General features: G+C 43.8%; 1 protein-coding gene across 18 annotated transcripts in view; it reads left to right on the plus strand.

Moving 5' to 3' along the window:
- The window catches only part of FAM168A (family with sequence similarity 168 member A), a 223,420-nt gene that overhangs the window by 38,707 nt on the left and 161,803 nt on the right, over window positions 1–22,910 (plus strand). For 15 of the 18 annotated variants that reach the window (XR_008730767.1, XR_008730765.1, XR_008730764.1 and 12 more), the window contains one exon: window positions 20,596–20,688. The exons of 2 other annotated variants lie outside the window; for them this stretch is intronic. The gene's annotated coding sequence lies outside the window, so the exon portion shown is untranslated. Of the gene's footprint in view, window positions 1–20,538; window positions 20,689–22,910 lie in introns of all 18 variants that reach the window. One more of the 18 variants, XM_055701299.1, reaches the window with a different exon arrangement.

Consider the following 22,910-nt stretch of genomic DNA (forward strand, 5'->3'; position numbering starts at 1 on the left):
TGGGGTCATCACCTCTCTTGACGGGCTGGTTTTGCTGCGTTTGGTGCCCCCCTGGTTGTGGTTTGTCCCCATTGCTGGCTCACATTGAGCTGCTTGCCAGCCACTCTTCTTCCAATTTATACTTGTGCCTGGCGTTACTGCATCCCAGGTGCAGGTCTGGAATTTGGACTTGTTAAATTTCATCCCGTTAATCATAGCCCAGCACTCCAGTCTATCTAGATCCCTCTGCGAGACCTCCTGTCCCTCAAGAGAGCACCTCCCAGTTTAGGATCATCAGCAAACTTGCTGATGGTGCATTTAACTCCTACATCTAGATTGCTGAATCATAGAATCATTCAGCTCGGAAAAGACCTTTAAGTTCATCAAGTCCAAAAAAATTATATGTGATTGATAAATAACTTGAACAGAACTGGCCCTAGAATGGAACCCTGAGGAACACCGCTGGTGAGTGGTTGCCAGGCAGATGTCACCCGCTTTTGTTCCACACCATCCAGACTATGAATGTTTGCTGAACCTTGGCAGGTGGAGACCATGTTCTCCTGCTTCCACCCTGAGGTAGGCTTCACAGAGATGTCTTCCTGGTTCTACCAGCTGTGGGAAAGCAGAAAGGCTGTGCCTTTGGAAATTATAACTGACCTGGAGAATAAGCACTAGCTTTGGAGAGGGCTTTGCCCCTGTTTGGGATCTTGCAGATGTGCAGAACCATTTTAAGGCCCTTAAGTCTTTTGTAATGGGGTGGTAAAATGCTACAACTGCAGAGTTTCTTTAAGATGCCCTCCTGCAGTCTACAGGGAGCTCCTGGCAGAGAGAAGGAAACTGATGACCTGGAAAAAGAAAATGAAGGAAGCAAGGTTAGTCTGCTTGACAGGGAATGCCATCGTGGGATTGATTTTGATTCCTGTGAAAGTACCAGCCTGAAAGACTGTATTCTGTCTTTTTTAGTTGGAGAGAAAAAAAAGTGTACTTTTGGTCTTGGGTTTTATTTTTGTGTGGGTTTTTTTTTGGGGGGTTTTTTTTTTTTTTTTGGTGGGGAATCAGTGAGTGCTTTGGAGAGGCTACTCTGCATGACATACTTTATTCAGGAACTGTCGTGCCAGTTTGTACAGTCTCTAGTGATAAAGCCTGTCCCGGGAAATGTCTGAAATCCAGAATCGTGAAATATTTAGTTCACTGCTAATGGGCTCCAGATTTGTGCCAGTACCACAGGATCAGTAACAAAAGGCTCTGTGTACAAGTGCCAATTTGCCAGAGACTGCTCTGATTTTTTTAAAGTTTTATTTCCAGTTCTATCAGAAGCAAAATCTGAGTTCAGCAAGGCAGGGTTTAGTTGATTAAAACCAGCAAAAACTTGTTTTATGTTCCCTGCTTGAAGGAAACCTTGAACGTGGTATCTATAACATACACAGAAGCTAGATATTTTTTTTCAGCGCTAGATAAATTGATGTGAGAAAAAATATACAGTATTGATTTTTATTTTCCTGTGGCTTTTGAGAGGTTGTTAATGCAGCAAGTACACAAGAGCACTCGTATGTCTGTCTGCACAGTAATCTCTAATAAATTGACTTTTTTAAAAACCATTTTTAGTCTGTAGTTTCAGTGACTTGATTTGTGGAGTAGATGATATCTTCTGGCACATAATTACTCATTTTTGGGTTGTGTAAAAGGTTGGAGGATAAATTTTGATGCATTATCTGTAGCGCTAAACATCTCTGCTATTACTCATACAAGTTTTTTCTCTGTCTTCTTATTGTAGTTGAGTAGAGAGTTTTTTAGGGATTTTTGTGTTAAAATTTATAGTACAGATGCTTTCTAGAGCTAATTTGTGCACATCATGACATGGCAATGGTCATGATCATGGCAAGGGCAATGATTTATGTTCAGGAGACCAACTGTTTCTTCCTCTGTGGGTCACCAACTGTGTAAACAGGTTAGTGACTCTAATGAACCTCAACCTTTTGCTTCTTGTTTTCTTTTGAGAAAGAAGTATAAACCTGCAGCAGGACACATGGCGATAATCATATTCAAAATAAAATGAAAGCCATTTGATAACATATAATAGAATTTGACACGGAAGGAATAGTCAGCCTGGTGGTGGTAATGATGTGAGGATGCGGAGGAAGGCAGTGGGTAGATGCTGACTTGCAGAGCTGTATGGGATGTTTGTCCATGGCTGGGTAATCGTTTGTGTTGGATGTCCAAGAGAAGCACTTCCGAGACCGATGAACAGGTAGGCAGATGGTGATGCTTACAAATCACCGACATTCAGGGACACATTCTCTATGTGTTGCTCTTTGTTCGTGCTGTTCTGGGCTTGCAGTCAAAATTCTGGGGTCATTAATATTTGATTCCCATTATCCAGTGCAGGACAGCATTGAGTCCAATTTCTTATGGCTTTACTGCACCTATTCAGTGTAACCTAGAATTTGTCGTCCCTAGCCACTGACATTTTTCTTCTTTCTGTATTCTTTTAAGTCTGAAGACTCTTAGGTTGCCGGGGTGGCACTGGGACCATACTGCCACTGCTAGGAAGAAAGATGGATGCTGATTATGTTGCTCTGTGGTGGTTTATCCCAAATAACTCATTGTCTTGACAGTACTTCAGTGATCCTAATTCTCATTGTGGCGAACCTAATTTAACATCATTCCTCAGGCCGTGAGACTGATAGAATTTTCACTTGGTCTTTGGTGTCCTCCTAACGTACCACTTGTTCTTCCCCAGTTTTCTAGGTTTTGATCTTGTGCTCTTTCCGTAGCGGTTCTCAAGGCACTGCAAGGTCACTGATCTTCACCTGGAAACCTTTATATGGAGGAGACTCCCTATAAAGCGAGATTCCATATGGACTTCTGACTCAGAAGATTGATTTTTTTAATGTTTATTTTTTAAAATCCTGTCCAAATAGGAAAATGCTTGCCATAAACTTTCGAAGTCTTAGAGCTCAGCTTGAATTGATAGAAATATGAAACATTGCCTATGGTTAGAGCTGAGCTTGGATCATCTGAAGAAATACTGGTGTTCTCCTGTTAGCTGTGGTAAAAGGATCTCAACAAAAAAGAAGAGGGGTAAATGCAAGTTGTGGAATCTGGCTCCCTCTCCTTCGTGACACATGCTACTGCAAATGCTGCTTGTGGTGCTATTGAGTTTACCTGGTCTTTGACACTTGTGTCCTTGTATCAAGAAGGGACCAAAGGCTCAGCCTGGGATGCTGTGGCAGCCTCAGATGACAGGCACCCTTTGGCAGGCAGAAACTGTCTGAAGCTCAAGGCACCAAAGCTTTCAAGAGCACAAGACATTGCTGTTGCAGAAAAAGAAGGAAAACCACTTGCTCTTCCAGCCTTGTGCTACTTTGGGACTTCAGCTGTCGAGGCCACAAGCAGACCTTTTGCCATGTTAAATCTGGTACTGTTACATGGGATCATTTTCCTTCTAGTAGCTGAGGAGCAAGCAGGGTCCCTGTGAGTACCACTTGGACCTCACAAAGTCAGGAGACTGAGTGTCAGGATCTCAGAACAGCTCGCAGCCCCGTCCAGCCTGGCCTTGAGCCCTGCCAGGGATGGGGCACCCACAGCTGCTCTGGGCAGCCTGGGCCAGCGCCTCGCCGCCCTCACGGGGAAGGGTTTCTTCCTCATGTCCAACCTAAATCTCCCCTCTCTCAGCTTCAAGCCATCCCCCCTGTCCCACCACTCCCTGCCCTTGCCCAAAGCCCCTCCCCAGCTTTCCTGTCGGCCCCTCCAGGCACTGGGAGCTGCTCTAAGGTCTCCCCGCAGCCTTCTCCTCCCCAGGCTGCACAGCCCCAGCTCTCCCAGCCTGTCCCCACAGCAGAGGGGCTCCAGCCCTCTGACCAGCTCCGTGGCCTCCGACGGGCCCGCTCCAACAGGTCCGTGTCCTTCTGATGCTGAGGACCCCCGAGCTGGACGCAGCACTGTGGGGGGGTCTCAGCAGAGGGGAGCAGAGGGGCAGAGCCCCCTCCCTCGCCCTGCCGGCCACGCTGCCGGGGATGCAGCCCAGGGCACGGGTGGCTTTCTGGGCTGCGAGCGCACATTGCTGGGCCGTGTTGATAAGACACTGCAGATTTCTATAAGGTGTTGCCCTTTTTTGGCCCAGTGATGTTTCCATGCAGCTGCGGTGTGAAGAGCTGAGCGAGGATGGAGGTTCTGTCACCAGTGGTTTGTTCCAGCATTTTCATTTGGTTCTGGGGCCTCTTAGAATTGTTGCCCGAAGATGATACTGGCTGTATTATGCAGGAATGTTACTTTACATATGTATGGATGTGTGTATTTACACACCACCCCCCAGTGCAAATGGGACTGTTCTTTTTATATATTGTTCATATTGATGTGAGAAATACATCAGAATTAATACTAAATCCCTTTGTTCCCTTATAACTTAAAACTGGAGAGTGCTTAATATCTGGAGAAAGCTGTGCCTTGTTTGTCATTTTTCATGAAACAAGGACGTTAATATTTTTCGGGTGTTTGATTTTTTTTTTTTTAATTATACTTTTCAGGAAGTCTTTTCTTACTTCGAAATACAAACGTATGATCTGTATGACTTCTGTTGTCTTTACTTTTCCTATACTTTCCTTTATATCTCCATCCAAGTGGTTGTTCTCACTTAGCTGTTTATATTCCTTTGTATTAGGGTCCTCCACTTTTTTTATCTTCTCTCCCAGTTGTTGAATAACTCAGTGTACTGGATGCAATCTTCTGCAACAGTGTAAAAGGCATTAGGTTTAACTTGTGGGGTTTTTTTCAGAATTTTTTTTGTTGGACTAACAGTGGCAGTTGTGTGCGTGACTTTCTTCCCCTTAGTTTTTTGCTCAGTGTGCTGTAGTTAGATGTACCTTGTGTCTGAATTAAACCCAATGACAAACTGTGGTAGACGCTACGGTGCCAGAGCAGCAAAGGTTGATAGAAAATGCAGAAGCAAAAAACCCTTTCCCTCTGGATTGAAGGAAATTTAGGTCTGATTGGGGCATGTGTTGCGAGACAGAAAGTGAAATTAAGGACTTTTAATTCTTGCAAGTTCATGGCATTTGGTTTTTTCTGTTGTTTTCCAGAAATGCTGTTTTTTATTTTTCACTCTTTATGTACTGTTTAGAAGGCAATGGCTTCCTTGGGAGGGACTTGGACATTCGTATGGTTGGCTTTTTATTGCAGTCGGCTTTTAGTAGGTCAAGGAAGCACACATAGGGGGGCTCTTAAAGTGGACTGTGAAATGATTTTGCTTAGCTTTGTTTGATCATTTCTTCAACAGCTCTCTCTCTCTCCCCCCTCAGGTTGCAGCTTTTTAAGCTGTGCCAGCAAAAGCAAAACAGTAATCTCTGCCAACACTGCTAACTTCAAATAAAGCATGGAGCATATTTAATTTGCATTTGTGCAGAGGCACTTGCTGCAAACACCTCTCTTCTTGCCATAGTACTCGTAATAGTTCCTTGATTGCCTCTGGTAGGGGGATGGACAGCTCTGCGGATGATCAGAGTGCAGTGGATGTAATTTATTTAGATTTAGCAAGGCTTTCTACGTCCTGTAGCCATACTGGGCCATAATGGAGCATGAGATGGGTAGAAAGCTGGTTGCAGAGGTCAGTAGTTTGATGGAACCAGAGGGCTGGTTATGTGTGACCTCCCTGCTTATTGGTAGTGGGACAAATCTTTCTCAGCAGCTTGATATATGGGATAGGATGCAACTTAAAAAAAAAAATCAATGGATGGAGCGGAATTGGGAGTAATCCTTGTTGTGATCCATGATCAGGGCTTCCCATTCAGAAAGACTTTTACAAGGTGGAGACCATGACTGATGGAAACCCATGAAGCTCAGCAGAGGAGTTCTTCACCTGGTATGGAATAGTCCCATGCAGGAAGCATCCCAGCACAAGAAGGGCAGCGAAATACTGGAGGAGCCTCTGGGGTGGTTGCAAGCTGGAGTGCGTGATGTTGGAGGAGGTGATGAGCTGGATCTGCTCAGTCTGGAGAAGGTGCAAGGGGAACCTTACTACTGGCGTTAACTTCATCTGCCCAAAGGGCAGGTTACAGGGAAGGTGGTACGTGCTTCTTGGAGGTGTGTAGTGATAAGAGGCAACAGACACAATTTGGATTTAGATTACACATGTCGAGGGAGGAAAAGCAACCCCAAACCTTGAACGGTTGCCTAAGGAAACGTGGGAATCCCCATTAGAAAGATTTAGATTAGGAAGCACATCTACCAGGAATAGTTCCAGTATTGTTATCGTCTTACCTCTTGGACTTCGATGAAGTTGTCTATAGGCTTCTTTTCTTATAAAGATTAACACCACCCCTCCTCAAACATCCTGAAAAGTACGTATTATTTGTACTTCTAGAACTGGATATCCTGTTGCAGTGCATCCATACCCGCTCAGAGATGGGCAGCAATGTGTTCCAAGTCCTGGTTGGACGCACAAGCCTTGGATTCAACTTGAAAAATCACTGGGGAAGTGTTTGCTACACATTTTTGCTGCAGAGTGAAATACAAATAGCCCTTTTTCACTCCCTCAAGAAATGTTAAAGTCTGTTTGGAGGAATAAAAGTGCAGTGCAACATTTAGTCATAAATTGAAGATTTCCAACACCATGTTGACTTAAAGCATATGTTAGTGAAACATGTCTCTGCTTTGCAGACATTTTTTGTACTTATGCTGTGGCAAGCACATTTAAAACAAGCATGGAAAATGTGCTGCCGGGAACAATCCAGCGGCAATGGTAGGGTCATGTAGATGACTTAATAGGTCTTTTTTTTTTTTTTTTTTTTCCTACCTAGCTGTATTAAATCAATGATTCATATAAATTATGCCAAAGGGAGTTAATTGTTATTACATGGTATAAAAAGCTGCCAAACTAAGGGCAAAACCCTCATTGCAGTGTGTGAAATAAAATGGAGTTATGTTATGGTTGCTGGAAGCATAAAATGGCTGAACCTTTCATCCCTACCAAACGGCATGAACTGAAACTGCTGCAATAACGGCGGGAGCGAAGAAATTTTGGAAGCAAAGGTTGGGAGGTTGTGGTATGTTTGGAGGCTTTGGCATATTTTGAGGTTCTCCAGAACATGCAACAAAAATTGAATGTGAAATACCCGGCTCAAGGAGAATATTGTACTTCTCCGTTGCCCAGATCTGCAGAGGAATTTAACTTCATTAGTTCAGTGGGAGCTGAGCTCCTAAATATCTTTGAGGGATTAGACTGGTCTATATAATATGGTTTATTTCTTATCTCTGCAAGAGGTGGATGGCTACGGTTCTCTTTTGCAGAAATGTTATAAAGAAAAATACTTCAGGTTTTGGATGGTTGGGGGTTTTTTTTGGGTGGTGTGTGTGTTGTGTGTGTGTTTTTTGTTTTTTTTTTGTGGTCAGATACTGTGAAGATGAGGCTATGTAGGCATCTTAATTAGATAGCTATGGGCAGGGTAATAGGCTTGGCTCAGAATATGTTCTCCAGGCACATTTTCAGGGTTGTTTGAAGATGAGTTGAAGCTTCTCTGAGAGAGGGTACATCAAGGGTGCTTGAGCAGAAGATGATAAGCTTTGGTGCTGGCCATTGCATGCTGTTGCTTTGGAATATTTCTCATGTAGTCAGTGGAGAGGAAAAAAAAATCTGTCACATGTTGCTTAATTTTGATCCGCTCTTTGCACAAAATCTGACATGGCCTCTTGCTAGGGAAGTTACATTTAAATGGAAAGGTAATGTAATGAGAAGAAAACATGAGACTGGAAACACTGGCTATTGTGTAAAGGAGAATGGGTAAAAGACAGTTTTAGGAACTGTTTGGAGGAAAGTCTGGGGTTTTTTTTGTGGAAGGAAAAGTAGCGTTCAAAGTAGGAGTCAGCATGGCGAAAACCAGAGGAGCGGGTGGAAGGTGTAGGGTAGAGAGGGGGGGTGGGGGGACAACTGGCGTGGAGATGTGTGCATGGCGGAGCTGCCCAGAGCAACCTGGAGTCATTGGGAACGAGTACGTGAGTTCATCTGAGTTGATGTGGTGGAAGTTCAAGAGTACCATGGCACACTAGAAACTTAGGAAATGGCATTACCGAAAATGGGAAACTCCACACTCTCTAGTTACTAAATAATTAATAATGGATAATGTCTGGCCTGCTTAGAGACCTGACCTGATTGCAAGAAACGAACTGTGTGGGATAAGGATTAGAGTGCTGTTGGGCATGGTCTTTGCTGGCATTGGGCAGCGGTGGAGCAGTACATGATTAAAGTCCTTTGCCAAAGCTGTAAGCTTTTTATTTTTCTCTAATATTATCAAGAATTTTTTTATCCATCTACAGTGTTTAAGAAGGTGAAGTACTTGAATGTGTGTGTGAATGTCCTCTGTGATCTCTTTAAGAACTGGTGGTTATTGCTCTAAATTTTAGCTAGCTTTGTCACTGGCATTGCTACTGTAATATCTGCGTCCCTCTGCACGGCAAAGGGAATCAAGTGAAGAAGAATTAAGTCTATGGTGACAGAAATTGCTAATGACTTTCAAAGCAAGGGGAGATTGGAACTACTTTAAACAAGTGCTTAATAGACCCTAGTGAAAGAAATGTTGACTAAACTAGTTTTTAATTGCTTTAAGGCTTATTTAAAAGTGAGTTTGTTATTGAAAAGATAAGTAATTCAAGTCCTTGGAAAAATTGTGGTGAACTTTGGAAACGCCTTTATGAAAAAGCAGTTACCCACCTTGAAGATATTTTTATTGCTGCCTATTATGTATGAATAGCTCAATTACTTGATTCAAGTGTAGCTTGGTGCAGGGATGCTTCTCAGATATGTCAACGTATATGCGTATGCTTTGGGTATCATGGAAGACAAAAGATCTGATAAACAGTCAATTGTTGCTTTAGGTAACTATGGATAAGTGAAGAAAACCCCAATAATCACTTTTGTGAATAACTTTTTTTGACCAGAACGCCTTCCTTCTCCCAAGACATACAGGTCAGCAGAATTGGGTGCAGTTTCTAGAGACGTTAAGGGTTGCTAGCAAAATCGTTTGGTGAAGACATAGCTTATACTGGTAAAACAATGATTTCATCAATGTTGCTTAGCTGTTTTTTTAAAAAATGGAAATAACTTCAGCAAGAAGTCTCTTTGTCAATACAACAGTCTGCAAATTGATTTTGTTGTCATGAGGACAACGGAGGAAATGTCACACCTCTGCCTTGTGTAGCTACATTAGCAAAACATCATGAAGAGATCAAGGTCTGTTCTTAACCTGTGATTTTGTTTTGGAATTTGACTACAAGCTTTGGAGTTGGCTTTACGGGACAGGATAAAGAATGGATAAAGCCATCAGAAGCGGTGAAAGAAACCTGTCCTGGTCTTAGGCTATTGTTTTATCTCCCTGTCCCTAAATACAGTTTTTTACTTGACAAATAAATGTCTTATTTTGGAAAGATGTTATTTCTGGAAACATCTGCTTTCCTCCCAAGAGACAAGCCTCCACTGGGAGACTTCATCCAGCATCCTTCAAGCATGTTAAAGGAATGTCAGTGAAAACCAGATTCTAAAAACCAAGCCCGATAGTAAGTGTTTTGGGCACTTTCTTTTGGTAAATCTGTGCTGTAGTCCCTTTTACTAAATAGGGTATTTTCTAAAAGAGCTAAAAAGAATTCTCAGAAAAACTTGATGAAGCATCGTAGGCATTATCTCACCGTGGGTCTACGGCTGATGATTCAAATGGCGGGATACTGAGTGTGACTGCTTCGTTCCCCTGCTCCTAAAAAGGCCACAGTAGTAAGAATACAGTCGGAGGTGGTGGTAGGTGAAAACTAAGCCAAAAGCTTTTCACAGAATCACGGACTGCTTGTGGTTGGAAGGGACCCCTGGAGCCCACCCAGCCCACCCCCCTGCTGAAGCAGCTCTCCCAGAGCAGGTTGCACAGAGCCGCGTCCAGGCGGGTTTGAATGTCTCCAGAGCAGGAGACCCCACAGCCTCTCTGGGCAGCCTGTCCCAGTGTCCCGTCACCCTCAGGGGAACGATGTTCTTCCTCACATTCAGATGGAAGTTCCTGTCTTGCACTTTGTGCCCGTTGCCCCTTGTCCTGTCGCTGGGCACCGCTGAAAAGAGCCTGGCCCCGTCCTCGTGGCACCCACCCTTGAGATATTTGTGGGCATTGGTGAGGTCCCCTCTCAGTCTTCTCCTGTCCAGGCTGAACAGCCCCAGCTCCCTCAGCCTTTCCTCATCAGGGAGATGCTCCAGCCCCTCATCATCTTCACAGCCTCCGCTGGCCCCTCTCCAGCAGTTCCCTGTCTTTCTTGAGCTGAGGAGCCCAGAAACCGGCACACAGTAAAATTACACAAAAAGGTTTGTTTTTTTTTTGGGGAAAAAATTTAACAGAAGTGGTTCCTGTTTCTTTCTAAAGCTTCCTAGCACCTGGCTGAGGTGAGGACCTGAGACATAATGACTCGGCTGTGGTTTTAGGTGGAAGAGAGACGTGATGCTGGCAGTCTGGGATGACAAATGGAGCATCTTCTGAGTTGTCCTTGTACCAGCTCCCGAGCCAAGGGTTTGCTCAGCCTCCCTTCCTGAGGCTGGATGGCTCTTAAGGCCGAAAGCTTCCTTTTGCCTTCTGGTTAGACCTACAGTTACAGTCCTTTCTTTTGGGTCTTTTTGCCCTGTTATTCTTGTTTTGGGGAGTCGTGGCCCATGGTTTACTAGAACATGTTTTGTGTGAGGTTGCTATTGAAGGTCATGCAATCAGATATTGGCATTTGTCTGTACTGTATGTTTAGTAGCTTCCAGAGGACCTGAGTCTCTGTCCAGTTGCACTCAGACCTTTAAAATCATAACAACTTTATTTTTTTTAATGCATCAATCTATAGATGGACAGCAGTTGTAAGGATATTTAGGTGGTTTGGCTGAAATTACTGCATTTTTCAAGGGTAAATCAAAGGTTAACATTTAACATTTGGGCCTCCAGTTTTTCATAAACTCTTGGCAATGGTCTTTTAATATCCAGAGATTTGATAGATAATGATTTTCCACTTTAGAAGTTGCATGTTTGAAATGATGGTAAACAATGTTTAACGTGCTAGAGGATGAAATCTGCCCTTTGAAATCCTGGAGGACTGTGCAAATAAGAAATTGTCTATTTATTTTGCCATCTACTGCTTTAATACTAATTTAATAGTTTAAATCTATGTTGGTAAGATCATAGAATAATTTAGCTTGGAGACAGGTGTTCTGGAGGGCATCTAGTCCAACCTCTTGCTCAAAGCAAGGGGCTAGTTTTTTGATGCTAGGTTGAAAGTTAGATGAGGTTGCTCAGGCCTTTGAGTTGGGGAGACTTCCAGGGATGGAGGTTGCACCTCTTCTCTGGGCGTGCCTTCCACTGCTGTTTGACCACCAGTAGTGAACTTGTTTCTGCCTTACACGTGGGTGGAATTCTCCCTGCTCCCACTTGTCCCCGTTGCCTCACTGTGCACCTCTAAGAGTCTGGCTTCATCTTTGTCAGCATCAGGAAGGCCCCCCAAAACCCCACCTTCTCCAAGCTGAACAAACTCACCTCCTGCAGCCTTTCCTCATGCTCTGGCCACCTGACCATTTTGATGTCCCTCCATTGGACTCTCTCTTGTACTGGAGACCCCAGTATGTTGGTTTGCAAGAGCTAATATTTCAGATGAACCCTCAGTTGTACCAAACCAAGGGGACTAATAACTTCCCATGGCAGTAAAACTCAGGATGTGGTTGGTCTTCACTCTTGCAAGAGCATGCTGACTCACAGGCCAGTTCTTTTCTGCCCAGAGCCCAGGTCGTTTCCCTCAGAGCTGCTCCCCACCATGTGCTTTTGCATGGAATTAGTCCATCCCAGATGCAGCTGAACCTCCATGAGTTTCCCATAACCTTAACAATTCCACTACTTTATCAGCCGCTGCCCTGAATTTGATACGCTTTATGAACTTGCTAAAAATATTTTCTGTCCTGGCTACAGAGTTGTTGGGAAAGCTGTCAGGAAGCGTCGGTCCCATGATCAGCCCTGAGGGGTGCCATGTGCAACCAGCCACCAGCCGCACTCCGAGCTGTGGACAGCCTCCTTTCCCGTCTGACAGCCCAGCAAATTTCCATGGGCCTTGCAGCCAAACTGGGGAAGCTCTGAAGGAAATGGGTAGATTACAAGGATGTGGTGGTGGGAGTTTTGTGTGGAAATGGTGCAGTGGTGGGAGACCGCGTGGAAAGCCTTGCTAAAGGGGAGTGAGTGCCACCCACTGCGCTCTTATCATGCACAGAGCTGGTCATCCCCCTGCCAGAGGCAGTCAGGGTGTGATTGCCATCATCCTGCAAATCTGATATTGATAGGCCTTGCTGTGATATTGGCCACCTTCCTCAGGATCCTCGAATGTGTCCTGTCTGGTCCTGGGGACTTCTGTGTCCTTGGCTTATTTAATTAGTCCTTAATTTAGTCCTCTATTGAGGGTAGCACCTGTCTCTCCAAACTCTGCTCCTAGGCAGTGTATTGAGCCTCGTTATTCTGTTACAGTTTGGAGATTTATGAAAAACCTTTCTTAAAAGACAGACTGTATAATAAACTAGACTAGAACATAATGCCATTTGCTATTCTAAACATAAGAAAGTGAAAGTCAAGAATGAGCGCATTTGTCTCCAGTGTGTTATTTTTCTGGATTACAAAAGGTAGCAGATGTGGTATATAGCAACATTTCTTTGTAAACGGGCATGTTTGAAAGACTGGCCTTATAAGAATTAGGTTTTTTTAAATAGATGTAAATATAAAAGCAAACCGGATGTCTGTTTGCTCAAATCTCTCTTACCTGCTGATGTGAGTTCAGATTAGAGTGGCTGACTGAAATGCCTTGAATCCACCCATCCTGCCACTGTGTCGGCTCCCAGCTCTGCACCTGAATTCCGTCGCTGGGGCTGAAACCCAGAGCCAGTGGCAGCAGGGAGCGGAGCTGCCCGGGTAGGATGCTTTTGGTAGTTCAGTAGCAGTTGTCCTTTCCACCAGTCTTTGGCTCTAAAAGCAACTCTTCTGGTTTTCCAGTGGATTAATCAGACTTTTTTTAATCAGTAACTGGTGAGTAAGTAAAAACGCGGATGGGATTTGCTGCTTTTCCTAATCTCGCTTTGCCCTTCTGGCCCTCATGTGGCATCCTTCAAGCAGGAAAGTAATGCTGCCAATAGAGTAGAAGAAATGATGTAGAATGGAGGTGCGGTCAGGGGCGATGTTCGGTGGCTGAATACCGATGTTTGTCACTTGTCTGCCTTGCAAGCCCGGACAACAGGCTGTTAGGATGGTTCCCAGCTTTGCCACTTTTCATGACTTCTGCACCTTTCTGACATCTCTACTTCACACTTACATCCTATATGTAAAAGATCAAAGGTGGCTCTATGTGATATTTAATACTCTTGGGTTTAAAGAGCCCTTTAATTTTCAAAACTCGTTGCAGGCCTTGAGCTGCTGAGCTGTTGTGTATCTTGACATTTCATGGGTGTGTGCAGAGTTGGTGGTGAAGTGTGTGTGTGAGCTCCTGTGCTGGCTGGGGAGCTCGCTGCTTCCAGTCCCTTTTCAGCCTCTTCCTTCAAAAACTTGCTTCCCTCCAGACTGCCTGAGGTCATGGCTAGTGATTCCCAACCTGCTCCCACCAGCTGGGCAGGACAAGTGTCAGGGCTGGGTCTTTGCTTGCCCAGCTCTTGGCAGGAGCAAGCTTGGGAGATGCAAGTAGTCCTGGCAGCCTGAGCATCACCAACACGCTGCAGCGTTCGGGGAGACTGGGGTGAATTTCTGCTTGCGCTGTCCTTTTTGCTTGGTGCAAATTCTCTTGACTGCATTTCATATTTTCTTCCTTCAGGGCAAAGCATTTTTCTTGGGAGTTTCACTCCTCCTCTGTTGCTTGCTGCCATTGCTGGGCTCCCTTGACTGTGCTGGTACAACTATTCGAGAGGCCATATGGTGAACCAGATCAGTGAACAGCAAAAAAAGGTTATTTTTAACCCAGATCAGTTCACTAATCTGGTTCACTGTACAGCTCCATAGCGGTCGTGTTGGTACAAAGGCAACTGGCAATTTTTGAGGGGAGGAGAGATGGGAAGGTGCTTCCAGCCAATAATGTCCCTGCGGGTTCCTGCGATGTTTTCTGCCTTCCAAAATTATTTCTTTCCATGCCTTTATTTCCTTCTAGGTATTTTCACAGATGTTTTGGCTTCCAGTTCCTCCAGGTGGATCTCATCTGGTATTTTTTGTGCCAATACCACTGGTTTCTCAGGGTTTGGTTTTGCTTTTTTTTTTGTTGTTGTTGTTTAATGTGCCCTGAGAAGAACTGAACTTGGCTCTGTTCTGGATAATCTGTGTATATTCATTAACATTTTGCCCTGTTCTCCCTTAATTTAGATACTGAATGCGTTAGGCTCTGCGACAGATGTCTCTGGCATCCTCTCTGTGGCGTCTCCTTGCTCCCAGCTCAATACCACATCTTTATTATTGCCTTTAAGTTATAGTCCTTGAATGATACTCACTGTGTGAGTAAAGGTGTCTGGATTAACTTTCAGGATGAAACACTGTCAGTCCTTTTCCTAATGTCTGAATAGGTAGTCTGTCATGTTCTCATTAATCCCTCTTTTGTAATGGTGTGAAAGCTTGTGTTAGGAAGTTTTTCTTAGATTTTCTTTTTTGTAAATGGAGGTAAAGGTCAAACTGAGGCTGCTGTTGCTGAAAGGTTTATTTTTATTTTTAGAACGATGGCTGCATATAATTTTTTAATACTGAAACTTTCCAAAGGTTGAGTATTGTCACAAGTGCAGTAAATAGTTTCCTTCAATTAACACTAATCTTAGATAATTAAATTGTTTTCTTACAACTACAAAGTCATCTGTGTCTTAGAAACCTCTAAGTGTCTTATAATATATAAATTGCACAAGTGAGGGTAACTAATCCAGAATCAGTTTTGAAGAATTGATGAAAACAGGAGGTAAATAACCTCAGCATCTACTTTGGAAGATTTTTTTCCTGCTGGAATTAGAAACGTGTTTGATACGAGGACAAGCCCAATGTATAAGGCTACACAAGCTCAATGTCAACCCTCCCTGCTGCTCCAAGAGATGTTTATTCTCTAGTCTCAGTCAATTTAATTTTATTTATTGGGGCCCAGAAGATCCCTTTCCATTTTGCTGGTTTGGATACTCAGAGGGTTAAACACAAAATGTTGTGGAATGGGATTTAAAGGAAGGTGCCTGGTTCCTGACAAGCATCATTAGACCTTGTCCAGTTGGATTTTAGCTTTTAATGTTTTTTCTCTTCCTTCCAAAATCCCAGCCTTGGTGAATGCCCTGATGGATAGTCATGCATTTCAGGGGACTCAAGCGATACGGAAGGTTTTTGAGATGGAAAATTGGCTCATAAGGAAAGTTTTGCAGTGCTGTCCAACTAAATAAAGCTGTTTTCTCAGTGGATAACGCTGCATTTTTGTTATGCAGCTTATCAGACACTTAATGAATGTTTTTAAGGAAAGTTTTGCAGTGCTGTCCAACTAAATAAAGCTGTTTTCTCAGTGGATAACGCTGCATTTTTGCTATCCAGCTTATCAGACACTTAGTGAATGTTTTTATCTTCATTGATAAGTAGCTGTGGAGTGTATTTTAAAATGAATTATGCTAACACTGTTTTATCATAACAGCCTGCAATCTACCAAGGCAGGTTTTTTAATCACCACATTCTAATTAATTTTTAACCTGTTTTATAATCCATGTAACCAGCTCCTACCACTGGAGTCCAGTTTTATAGAAGGAAGGACAAAAGTAATGGATAAAAAATGAGAATTACAAAAGAGTAATTGTAATAAGATCATCATAATGGTGTAGGTACCGAAACAAAAGCAGCAAGCTGGATTTTGGTCATAGGAGAGGAGGATAGAATTAAAATGAAAAATACTGTTTTGCTGCTTGAAATGCCAGATTTAGTTAACGAAGATATTAGGGAACAAGTTTCCTTAATAAGTAGCTGCAGTAATCTTATAAGGAAGTGTTAAGGGATTTAAACTTTTTCACAGCCAGAAGAAAAGTGGGAGTGGGGGGAGGAATTCGTTATGGAGCAAGCTGCAGGAACCCTGTTAGGTTTCTTTGCTCAACCTGGTAACGATAAATTGCTTTAAAAGATGGAGCACATAATCTGATAATTAGGAAATTAGTAGTTAATGGGAAACTTGTACAAAATGTATTTTACGTGAATTAATGACTTTATTCAGCAAGTTGGGGCAACTTTGGCTCTAGAAGATGAGTTGAGAAGGGTTGGTAGGAAGTCAAATGTAGTAAACAGGACCTGGAAGAGTCTTGACTCTCAACCAAGGTGGTTTTCCACATGCAATTGCAAAAATCTGGTGTGCAAGCAAATTAGGCAAAAATCTCTGAGGACTTAAGAGAGAAAGTTTAGCAACATCCCCTAGCTCTAAAAAGACGCAGACAGGACAAATCCCTCACCACCAAGAAACAAGCAGCTCCCAGACTTGATAAGGCATCTGAGTGCCTTCTCCATAGGTCTGAGCTGTGCCCCTGCCCATAGAGGGGAGAGCCTCAGGAGTGAGTGGGTGAGGGCAGGTCCAGCATCATTTCCAGACCCTCCAATATTCAGATCATAACTCTGAAATAAAAAGAGCAATTATACTTGCCGAACATGAAAAGCTTTTGTAGCTAGGGAATATTTCTCCTTTTCTTCTGTCCATATTTCATTTCAGGAAAAAATGGACGATTTTTTCAGGCAGCCCTATCTATGGTAATGTTGTCAGCTCAATAACCGAGGGAGCTGGTGCTCTACCTTTGCTAATGGTGGTGGTATTCCAGCTTTCCATTGGTGTTTGCCTTGCATGAGCTTGCCGGTGTGAGAACATCATTTGGCTTCATGTGGGAGCAAGGGATGGTGGCCATACCTCCGTCAGCTCTGAAACTGAGCCTGCAAGAGACCGCTGGGGTGGCAGGAGTGGGAAGAGGCAGCCTGCCTCTCTGTCAAGGGAGGGTTGGTTTTTTCTATATTCTTGAAGTCTTTGCTCCCCGCTCCCTTTTCTTTCCTGGTTCTTTTAGCAGGCGGAGCAATGAGCCAGGTTTAGACTTAGAGGCAACCAAGAAAAAAAGCCCCTTAACACTGACGAGGAGAGCCCTTGTCTTCCCTAATGCTCTTTCCCCAGGAAGCAGTAATATTTCCTTGACAGGGGCTTGTGTGCTGGATAACCGCCTCTTGATTTCTTGATGCTTCACATGAAGGTTCCAGCTCGCTCTTCAGGAAGTGGCGCATAGTTTCTTCAGGTGTGTACTGAAGGACTTTTAACTTGGTGCCCAGAATTTTTAGAGTGGTAATTAAAAACACGATGTTGTCCGTCCTGGATACATTGTATGCCTGATGGTCTTCAGCACTAAAATGAGTTTATTTCCTTTGCTTGCTTTTTTTGGTTGTTAATCTAGAGAGGCAAGCTTTTATCTTCCCTTTCTATGTGCATGGAGGTGATTTCTGCAGATTTATTCAGCTTTCCACCAGGCTGAGGTTTCTCTGGCTGCTGCTCCTTTCCCGTGGGTTACAGAGGGGCAACGTTTGCTGGTAGAGCCGCACCAGCATGCTGAGTCAGGGGCTTTGACGGCATTGTGGGGTTAATCCCAGATCACACTCTTGATGGACGTGGTTGTGCCAGCAGAACTTCCCAGTGCTGTGCTATTGCCCTACATTTTCCAGATTAATACCTCCTCACATGTCGCGTTTTCCCTCTTTAACCGTTTTTTTGTTCTTGTCTAATGAGTGTCTTCATACTTCTACTTGAAGGCCTTGCTTGAGACTGACTGTGTTTCTGCAAATCCATCTAAATTTTGCACGTGTATGTCATTGCTGTGGTTAGAGAATGTGGCAGTCTCAGACTCCTTCTGAAGAGAGGTAGGAGATGGGGTACAGCACGAAGCAAGAGAGTATGGTGAGCAATCTGGCACAGCTTCAATTACGTTTATGTCTTGCACTTCTCACTCAAGTTAAGCAAAAGATCCACGTGAAACTAGATTTCTTTTGTATTTGTACTCACTTGAATGATTTCTGTTAAATTCTGAGCATTTACGACTGTTTTTGGGCAGTGGCTGAGGGCAGCGATGGGCATTTGGGTAGCCTTCATCTCTGTGCAGCTCATCACAGCTTCTCTCTGCAGTAGCAGCATCCAGTTATTAATGAACCTAGTCGTTTTGACTTCTGATCAAGAAAAAAAACAGAAAAGGGGCCCCCCACCCCCCCAGGGTGATTCTACTCAGTGTCTGCATGGCAGCACGATCCAAGGAGGTACTGAAGCGGTTGCAGCTAAAGAAAGATCCAGTGACAAAGGTTAATGGGAGGTGGGTACGGTACTTCTCTCTGTCTCTTCAGCAGCTAGAGATGAACAAAAAGGTGAGCTTTCTGATAATTCCCCAGCGTTAAAGGTTGCTGCAATACTGCCCTCCTGCTAAATCAACGTGGTGCCTGGAAACCCTCCTGTATTCAGCACATGCAACAGTGTTGGACACGTACAGGGATCCTTTGTTATTTGCTAAGCAGAGCTTATGGACTTCCTTGGCTGTGCAAGTGTAAAGTTGTAAAAATGTTCCAAAACTTGGACTTGAAGCAAATTTAGCTCTCAAACCGGCTCTGCTAAGTGAAATAGTAGTGGCAAAGGCGTTGAGATGTGAGGTGTAAAAGCAGTGGAAGGAGTGCTTGTTGATGCCATGGTTGATGCTGAGCCTGGTGTAGCTGGCAAGGCGTGCTTTTCACAAAATAGCTAAAGGGTGGAGGAAGACTCGGGGGCGGTGGTTTTCTCCCCCATTTGCTTGAACCCAGATTATTTTCTGCTTCTTTCTTGCCACAAAAGGAGTCGTTTGTTTAATTTTATAAAATGTTACTGAAGCTTTTGGAACTGAAACTGCAGCCCACGTCTTCTTGATAAATGGCTGTGTGTATTCCTGGAAGGAAGTTAAAATGGGGCTGTGTTATATTTGGTACCTCCTGAAGCACTGAGGCTACTTTGAGTACAGAATGTGCTCAAAGACAGACTAATTTGCCACTGCAGATCTTGATGTGATGAGAATTTGTCAAGTCCTCATTTCTGCTAGAATTCACTTACGCTTCCCTCTCTCTCCTAAAGATGCTTGCTTATATATTTTAGAGTTATGTCTTTGAGCTGGGGCAGACCATAAAGGCAAGTCAAAAAGCCTAAAACTAGAATTAAATTCCAAGCAATGAATATGCTTGTTATAAGGTGGAAATACAGAGGTCAAGCACCTGTACAACAGGTGGGAATATTACTGAGCCGTTTCCCTGAGCGTGTTGGGATTATCAGGATGTTTGAACATCAGCAGAGTGGGTTTTGACTTCTCTCCAAGGATGCCATCTAAGATGGCATGGTCGTGGTTTCCTGCAGTAGACGATTTTGGGAACTTCAGTGAAAATAAAGATTTACTTTTTTTTCTTTCTTTCTTTTTTCTCCCTTGTTCATTTCCATTTTCATGCTGTTTCATTTGCTGGGCTTGAAGGGCATCTTGGTGTAACGTTGCAGGGAAAGGTAGGATGGATGGATCGGCACTCCCGAAGCAGCTGCTCTCTGTTGTTTTACTGGATTCGATCTTTTCTGTGTCTTGTTTTCTCCCTGAGAGTATTTTTTGAGTGAATGTAAACTTAATACTGGCTCAGTGGTTAGAGGCAATGAAAAAATATTTAATGTGAATGTTTTGGTACCGGGTTGATTAAAATAAACAACTGTTACAAGGAGCACTGGCCCTGGTTTGTGAACAGTAGGTTTTCTGTTCCTCTATATAATGCATAAAGCATGTGGAGCTGTTTGAGAGCTTTTTTTTTTGTGTGTGTGTGTGTGTGCTGTACTTAAATTTGAGGTATTTTGTTTTCAGTTCTCTGAGCTTTTGTGTCAGCTGTGAAGGGAGGGTGTGGGAGTAACATGTAAAACTTGGGCTAAACCCCTTTTAGTCTCATATCTTGACAAATAGCTGGTTATCAAGTATTTAAATGGAAGCTTGAACTTTGCTTTCTCCCTTTTGAAAGCTGAGAAGACCTTAGTTCTGATTTCATCCACTCCTGATGCTGTTTGTTTCTAGTTTCTATGCGGTTCTTCAGCAGAGCGTAGGCATAGTTGATGTAGACTTTGTGCAAGCCATGCCATGTGAGCATTCCACCCAAAGTCGTTGAGCTGTAGCATATAGCTGCAGGAAGATTTCACGTCTTGCTTTGAAGGTGCAGATGCTGAATTTCTACTCTTTCTCCCTATACCTATGGTTATGAAAAAGTGTATCCATGGTATTTTTAGGGGAAGGCAAACTGAGATACTTTATGTGTAGGAGAGTTGCAGTAGATATGCATCTCTATTTGTTTAATGACAGCAGGTAGGGAATGGAACATCATGCTGTCTTTTTTGCAACTGCCGGTCTTGTTGCCAGCTCTGATATCTCTTCCCTCTCCTCCTCTTATCCTGCATCTCCATCACTCCTCCTTTTCTGACTGCATTTCTTACATGTGCCGTTCTTCCTTTTGCTCTGGTGGAGATAAAGACCACTCTTTGCTAGAAAGAGCCGTGTTTTCTGTTCGACAGGTTTGCCTGTGGAGCCTCACAGGTCTCTCTCTTTCTCTCTGTTGGTTGCTACTGCAGAGCTGTGGAATGCTGTGAAGACTCACTGCCCTGCAGTCGTAGGCAGACTCCTCTCCAGATTATCTTCATCCGAAGGAAGCTCATATCCAAGAGGTATGAATTCATGGTTTTTGTGCGCCGTTCAGCTCCTCCAAACACCGTTTTCCCCAATCTCTCCACAGATAGAAAAGCTTTGGATGCCACGGAAATTGCAAGTGTTGATTAAAAAGTGTTGGTGTTTGGCATGAGTTGGACCCTTGTTTATATTAAATGAACTTTGGTACAGAATCGCACTACATTTTAAAATAAGCAGGTCATTTCTGGGTCAAGAAATGCATAAGCTGAAACTCCAGCAACACTGCATGTCTAGCACATTTTATTGTGTTCATTTATAAAGTTAATAAACCTGAGGTAATCAGCAGACTGGAGTAGAACACACAGCAGGTATGTGCTGCTCCTGTGAAGAGTTGTGAGAGTTAGGGTTTTTTAGTATTTATGAGTATTATTAAATTACTAAATTATTAATAAATATTTTATTTTTCTTTTATATTAAAAAGAAGGCGAAAAATACTGCCTGTGTTCACTAGCTGGGTCAAAATCACTGGTTTGGCAAAGGCATGAGTCCTGGTATAAATTTCTGTCATTTGCCTGTAGACAGGCAAAGTATTTTCTACTAGGTTATGTTGCAGCCTTTTATAAAAGAAAACTAGGAACAGTTTTTTAAAATGGGAACTTTGCAGTGTGATGTGGTCTGTAAATTGGTTGGCGCAGGTTTTATCTGAACTATTTATTTTTGTGGATGGTGCCTAGCATTATGAGACCTGAACAGATCAAGCCCTCTAAATGTTCAAATCTGTTACAACAGCGGTATAACGTGCTATACCGCTAGCTATTAAATACAGACATACCATTTCAGGAAATCCCTGTGTTGCACACAGGTATGGGCTGGAAAATATGCTGGACAAATGTCGCTGTATGCCTGCCCTGTGCTTCAGTTTTCCCCTGGGTATTGACACTTGGCTGATGCTGTGGAGAAGATACTGGGGTAGCTGAAGTGTCAGTCTGACCCAATCCAGCTTGTGCAGGAGTATGGAAAATCCAGCATTGACTTGCACACCCCCCCCCCACACCCCCAGCCTTTTATACGTTTTGCAGCTTGCTTAGTAACATGAGCTTCAAATGTCAGCTGCCAGGATACCCACTGCGTGTTCTGCTCCCACTCAAGTCAGATTTGCTGAAAAGCAGATGCAGGCAGACAGCAGTGCTGACGGGTGCTCTTTGCTCTTGGATCCCCTGCACTGCACCGGGATCGAGCATTTAGGCATGCTGTGACCGTGCAGGAGCACTCCTGCCCTGATTAGATGCCTGCTCTTTTGGTAAGGGCAAGGTCGGGCTGTTTTTTCTTCCTCTTCTCACCCTCAGCAACTCAACCCATCTTAAGTGGGACGGGGTAGAAAATACCAAGCATTTCAGAAAAGCTTTGCGTTGTCCTTGCTTCTGCCAATCTTGAAGCAACAGCAATGGCCCCTTTCCATCTCCCTCTTCCCCTTTTGGTTGAATATCCTGCTAGATAAAAGGGCAAAAAAGGGACTTTGATGGTGCTTCTGTCTGCATCTTCTGCCCACTGTTCCCATATCTCCAGGTTGAAGCAACAGTAGGAGACCCAGCTGGGGCCATGCTGCCTTTTGTGGGCCTGAGAAACAGAGGCCCAGGGCTGCAGAAGGGAGAGAGGCAAAGGCAAGGGAGCATGTTTGATGGGTTGCGAGGTAGGGAGAGCGCAGAGGTGGCGGCTGAGTTGCTCAGACTGGAGAAGTGACAGTGGCACCAATGGGAGATCCAGAAGACAAGGTGTTTTTTAACAATGAGGATATGCTAAGTGTTGGCTTTGTGTGAGAAAGAGAGCTTCTGGTCCAAGGGGCTCCTGCTCCAGTTCAGCTCCACATTAAGAAATTTAAGTTTAAGCTTTGTTTGTGCTGATTGCCTGAGCTCCCAGCCTGGTCCCTGGAGACCTCAAGAGTGGAACTGATGGAGCCTGGGGAGATTTGGCTGATGAGCTACTGGTTGTCCTCATCAAGCTGATTGGGTTTGCTTTCCTGGTTGTAACGGCTCTGCTTGGGATCTCCACCAGCCACTTCAGACATTTACTTGTTGGGTGCCTTTATCTTGGATTAAGCATCCCCTTTTAGGCTCGTGATGGTAAATAGTGTTAAGAAATCAAAAGGTGGAAGAAATTGAGTTCAACTCTTGAATGTGGTGTGCCGGACCTCTTAATGTAGTTTTACTGAGGTCAGGTTAATTCCTACTTGGGATATACCCCACTCCCTCAAACCCTAAGC

Source organism: Falco cherrug, chromosome 2 (assembly GCF_023634085.1).
Source record: "Falco cherrug isolate bFalChe1 chromosome 2, bFalChe1.pri, whole genome shotgun sequence".
Taxonomy (NCBI): domain Eukaryota; kingdom Metazoa; phylum Chordata; class Aves; order Falconiformes; family Falconidae; genus Falco; species Falco cherrug.